Genomic DNA, 6178 nt, shown 5'->3' with positions numbered 1-6178 from the left:
TGACCTATTTACATTCCAATGACAATTAATACATACATTTATGTAAAGGGAATACATAACAACTACTCATAGAGGTCAACGACACAATCATAAAAACATTACCATAAAGTAAAGGGTCGTGGAATGGGCAGACATTATTTGTTACAGTGAATAACATAATCAGTCGGACGGTGAAAAGGTTTGAACTGAGATTATATTGCCAAGTTTAGTTAGAAGGTCAAATTTATTATCAAAAATGAGTTCTTGTCATAAATGATCAAATCAACCCTTTTGTAGATCTTCGGGAAATATCACAGCTTAACTTCACTTCTAAATATTTTTTTACAGCTAGTCAAGTTGAAAAAGTATGAAATTTGAGAAAAGTTGCTGGATACCTTTCCCATACATCTGACCATAACTTCATGAAAAATCACCCAATTTACTTGAAATAAAGATTAAAATGCTCCGGGAAGCAAATTCTTTCAGAAAATGGAGAAGAAAAAAAATCAAAATCCAAAATGTTCACCTCCCGACTGATTATGTCATGCACTGACACATTTGTCATCGCAGAGTGCGGGCAATCAACGTTAATGAGGACGACACTGGGTAGTATTGTAAAGTAAAGTAAAAAAGGGTAATTTGGCCACCTGATATGACCAATTCAATCAATGCATTTAAAAATGCTACATCTAATCTCTAGCGATAAGATAAACGTTTTTTGTCCAGTAAACTACCGTATTCTAGAAAGACGTGTATTTAAACATTTGGCCAGAAAACTCGACCTTCAAAATTTGATCAATCGATTTTAAGGACCCTCCTCATCTTAGCAAAAACTCTCAAACCCGGGACTTGATGGAAGACCTCGATAGGTCCCAGGTTTGAGAGTTTTTGACGAGATGACTGATACCAAGCTGCTAAAAAGTAATAAACAAAAATGAATTAAACAGCTTCAAAAAATTTTTTAAAAGAACAAAGTACCAAACACGGAACGTTTCGGGCTCAAAACCCTTCTTCAGCCAACAACAACAACAACAAAAAACAAATACATTACATGACAAGATGGGAGACATTTAAATCGATCGATATTTGAAGGACGAGTTTTCTGGCCAAATTTTAATTTCACGTGTCTTTCCGGAGTACGGCGGTTATCTGGTTATCTTCAACTTCCCATTCATGTGTCATCTGCTTCACTCCTACGTCATAGCAGTGTGACGCGATGAGTAATAAACAAAAGAATAACAGTTTCTTGCAGTCTTGGCAGTGACGGTTTGTGAAGACAGCAATAATAATAATAATAATAATAATAATAATAAATAATAATATATAATAATAATAATAATAATAATAATAATAATAATAATAAATAATAATAATAAATAATAATAATCTTCTTCTTCTTCTTCTTCTTCTCCTTCTCCTTCTTCTTCTTCTTCTCTCTTCTTCTTCTTCTTCTCCTTCTCTTCTCTCTTCATTTTCTTATTATTATTATTATTATTATTATTATTTATTATTATTATTATTATATTATTATTATTATTATTATTATTATTATTATTATTATTATTATTATTATATTATATTATTATTATTATTATTATTATTATTATTATTATTATTATTATTATTATTATTATTATATTATTATTATTATTATTATTATATTATTATTATTTATTATTATTATTATTATTATTATTATTATTATTATTAATTATTTATTATTAATATTATTATTATTATTATTATTATTATTATTATTATTATTATTATATATTATTATTATCATTATTATATTATTATTATTATATCATAATATTATTATATTATTATTATTATTATTATTATTATTATTATTATTATTATATATTTATTATTATTATTATTATTATTATCATTATTACGAGACATATGGAGCTATATACCGAGGCGTCAAAGCGCTTGAATGTTGCAACCACAGAAACTACATTCAAAATACATTGAACTACAGTACACTTTACACACACTTTTATCATTGAGTAATGTCATAGTAAATTGTGTTTTTTGAATAATTTCAACGGAGTAGTAGTTCTTCAGAGCCACCAGGCCCGTGGAACCGGATTCTATCCCGGTTTCTATAACGTGAAACGGACAATAGCAATTGCTTGCTACCCTTTGGATATGACGCTAGTCTATCGCAAAGTACTTCCACCAGATCTAACAGACCCAGCTACCCAATGACTGCTGGGTGGACAGGGGGTCGGGAAAAAATCTCGACTACACCCGGGATCGATATCGGTCCCTCTGCTTGTGAAACGATTGCTCTACCAACTGAGCTATCGGGGACACCCCCCCCCCCCCAAATTTTAACAGAGTAAAACATATATATGTTCACAGATTTATTATGTTGGATTGCGTTGAAACGTCTCAAAGACCAGTTTAAAATATCTTTATCACAATTTATTTACATATATAATACATATATTATACATTGTTTGTTTGTGTTTGTTTTTAAGGGTTTCGAGGCGTTTGTGACACATCTAGGTCATATCATCGCCATAAAAATAGAGAGAAAAAAATTCTAGAATTACAATCAAAGCACCTAAGACATGGTAAGACAAAGGGGAAATTGGTTTAAATAGGGAACAGATGTAGATTCCATGAGCATGACATCAATGTAGTTCGTTTGAGATCACCTAAAAGTCTCATCCAGACACCAGCACACTATCTCAACAAGAGGAATACACTCCAATACAAACAAGATATTTTCAAAACAAAACAAATAAACTTATAGCTATCATCAAACAAGGGAGATGATAAATAATTTATTTTTTAAATTCCCTTTATTCATCCCCAAAGGGAAATTTGTCTTTATGGTCTATTCCGAGGGAAGACTGGAGTAACCCAGGCGTCAGCCGCAGAGCAGCGCCGCACAGTGAGCTAGGACGAGGTGAATTGCTCAAGGCCACACAACGAGGCGGACAGTGGAAATCGATACCCTTTGGGTACGAAGCAAAGACCATACTGCTGCCCCACGCTGCCCCGCTGATCTATAAGTTAAAACAAAATACCACCTCCCTAAACTGAAACCATACCCATACATCTGACTGTTTTCCTGTCAGCCCAGGACTCCGGCAAGGGCCAGGACAAAACCTAATAATCCGATTCCAAGACAAAGACCGAGAGCAACTTTAAAAAAACAGAAATAGGCAGACAGAAGACGCAGCAAGTGACCCCTTATGAAATATTTCTCCGACGACCATAAAAGCGTATCCAGAGGGTAAAAAACATTATAAATCTGATCATGTTTTGACTTTTACACATTCTGATCAAAATACATATGAAAAGTTTTAGCCAGCATGAAAAATAAAAAGTAGAGATTTTCTTTGTTTAGAACCATGATGGCCGCCGTTGCCGGGCGACGTGACATCAGACTATTGAATCCAATTGCGTTGAGAAGCAAACCCCATTCATTCTATTAACCCAACCTTCAATGTCTATGGGTCAAAGTTAAAAGGTCACATCCGCCTTAAACAATAATATAATAATATGTCAATATCAATGATGATAATATGTACCAGGGACGGCTGGTAATAATGGGCAGGGTGGGCAAATACCAGCCTGTTTTTTCAAGTTATATGCTGTATTACCAGGTCCGAAATAATCAAATCTAAATTAGATAATTTCAAAAGTTACTACTTAAAATTGATACTTTGTACTGAAATCAATTTGTGTGTATTTTTGATAGATTGCGAATCACCATGCATCCCGTAATACATAAACCAGGATACGCTCCTGTTCTTTTTATCACACCCCCCCCCCCCCCCCCCCAACCACTCCACTCCACTCCGCCCACATCGTCATCTCATCGTCACGTCGCCTGACGGTGATTTTGCTGTCTGGCCTCTCTAGTACTAGGTCGGGCTAATTCAAATGAGCCCACCTTATTAACCAGTGTACACTAAATAGAGATTTTGGCAAACGAACTTTTTCTATTTATTGCCTTACTTGTGCTGGAAGGTTCCAGTATTGAATTAAATTTATTAATTTACTAATATTATATCAATTTAGTATTAGTTTGTGTTGTTTTAATATATTTGTTTATTCCATTTAAATTATTCTTTTTTTTCCCCTCGTTTTCTTTAGTGTTTCTCAAAACTCATTTATTTAAATTGTTTTCTTATTTGTTTGTTGTTGTTGTTGTTTTTTGTTGTTGTTTTTTGTTTTGTTTTTTAACAAATTAATTTGTTAATTCTTTTTTTTATATTATTCTTAAAGTAATTACCGCTGTATTTTTATTGCCAGACTAAATATTTTTGCAAAACAATGTAATTTTCTATTGTATTCCCTCTAATAAAACAAAACACTTTTATTCAAAAATCACGACTAAATAAATATATAAAATACAACCACCATTTTGGTTTTCTCAACAATTGAATTAGTATACGAGAAATACTCTTCTGAGTAAGGAGATAGTTGAATTCTAAGTTATAGAGGAAATACGGAAGGTGGGCAGATTCCGTACTTGCCCGTCCTGAAGCTAATACATACATAAGATGGTTCGCGATGAAGAGGCGGGAAGCAAGGGATTGGTTGGGTAAGGAGCAAAGATAACACGGTAATTATTGTGACGATAGTCAAACGAATACATGAGGAGAGATTGGTAACATTATTTTGTCTTAATTATATTGTATGAAGTATTGGCGAAAGCCTAATATTAAATAAACGTTGTTTTTGTTTGTCTTATTTTGACTATGGAACTGATACTGATACTTGTCATAGCAGACCTGCCTACTTTAGATGGGAAAATAAAAATCGTAGTTTTCAGGGCTAATAAAATCGTAGATATTTTAACTACCCTTTAAAAAAATCACCGGAATTTTCGTCTGTTTTGATAGATATCAAATTTTAAAAAACGAGAAAAAATAATTGGAAACGTAATAATGATGGTGATGGTGGTATAGTGGTAGCGGTGGTGGTAGTAGTAATGGTGATGGTAATATTATTATTATTATTATTATTATTATTATTATTATTATTATTATTATTATTATTATTATTATTATTATTATTATTATTAATATTATTATTATTATTATTATTATTATTATTATTATTATTATTGTTATTATTATTATTATTATTATTATTATTATTATTATTATTATTATTATTATTATTATTATTATTATTATCATTGTTATTATTATTGTACGTATTGGTGGTATTACTATTGTTGTATTTTTTTTTGGTGGTTATTAATGGTATCAGTTTATTGTTTGGTCCCATTTGCCATTATTTTCCACTTTCATGTATGTGGTCATCAAATTGTATGATTAATTGGCGAAAGCCTAAGATTGAATAAATTTTGTAATATCGTATGGTAACCATCATTGTCGACGACATCGTCGTTGTCATCATAATCATCATCATCATCATCATCATCATCATCATCATCATCATCATCATCATCATCATCATCATCATCATCATTAACAACAACAACAACAATATTAACAACAAGTACAACAATAGAAATAAAAACAATATCAACATCACCATACAATTTCCGTCATCGTCTCCACAACTATCATTCTAACCAACAGCACCACCAAAACCACTACCATAATTACCCCTCACCGCCTCGTCTTCCTCCTCCTCCTCCACCACCACCACCACCGCTACCACTATTCCAACCACTACCACCACCGGCACAATCATTCTGACCACCAAGACAGCAGTAAAAATTATGCAATTTGAGCTCTGAATGAAACTCGAGTCATATCGCTGTTGTTGCTTCTCCATGAAAACTTTAAGGTTACTACGTACTACTGAAAACCAGAAATATGTAAAAGCAATATTAATATCGCCGTTGAGGGATTAAAGCATCTCTTTAATTTTTCGAGTGAAGGAAATGGACTTGTATTGTCAAGGTGTTGTCGCATTATGTCTCGTCGCTTTATTTTTTAGTTGTATTCTCTTTCGTGATTCATTTTTGATTACGTTTGGAAGAATTAAAATCTACTGGTATTGTCATTTCATTGTGAATGTGATTATTGGTGGTTGAAATATTTTTTGTTTAAAGGCGAAAAAAAAATCAAAAAAAAATTTTATTAAAAAAAAACCAAAAAAATAAAAAATAAAAAATATATATCATATATAATATATATATATATATATATATATATATATATATATATATATATATAAAATATATATATAT

At 31.5% G+C, this 6178-nt stretch overlaps 1 protein-coding gene across 1 annotated transcript in view; it reads right to left on the bottom strand.

Moving 5' to 3' along the window:
- Window positions 1-3393: 3393 nt before the first annotated feature.
- LOC144975129 (mitogen-activated protein kinase 14-like) overlaps window positions 3394-6178 on the bottom strand; it is a 47017-nt gene continuing 44232 nt past the window's right edge. Inside the window, exon 12 of the mRNA XM_078918902.1 lies at window positions 3394-3533. The gene's annotated coding sequence lies outside the window, so the exon portion shown is untranslated. The remainder of the gene's footprint in view (window positions 3534-6178) is intronic.

The sequence above is a fragment of the Berghia stephanieae genome, chromosome 6, assembly GCF_034508935.2.
Source record: "Berghia stephanieae isolate SIO BIC M18660-M18661 chromosome 6, UCSD_Bste_1.3, whole genome shotgun sequence".
Taxonomy (NCBI): Eukaryota; Metazoa; Mollusca; class Gastropoda; order Nudibranchia; family Aeolidiidae; genus Berghia; species Berghia stephanieae.
The sequence above is the reverse complement of the archived record's forward strand: the minus strand, read 5'-3'. Positions and strand labels throughout refer to the sequence as shown.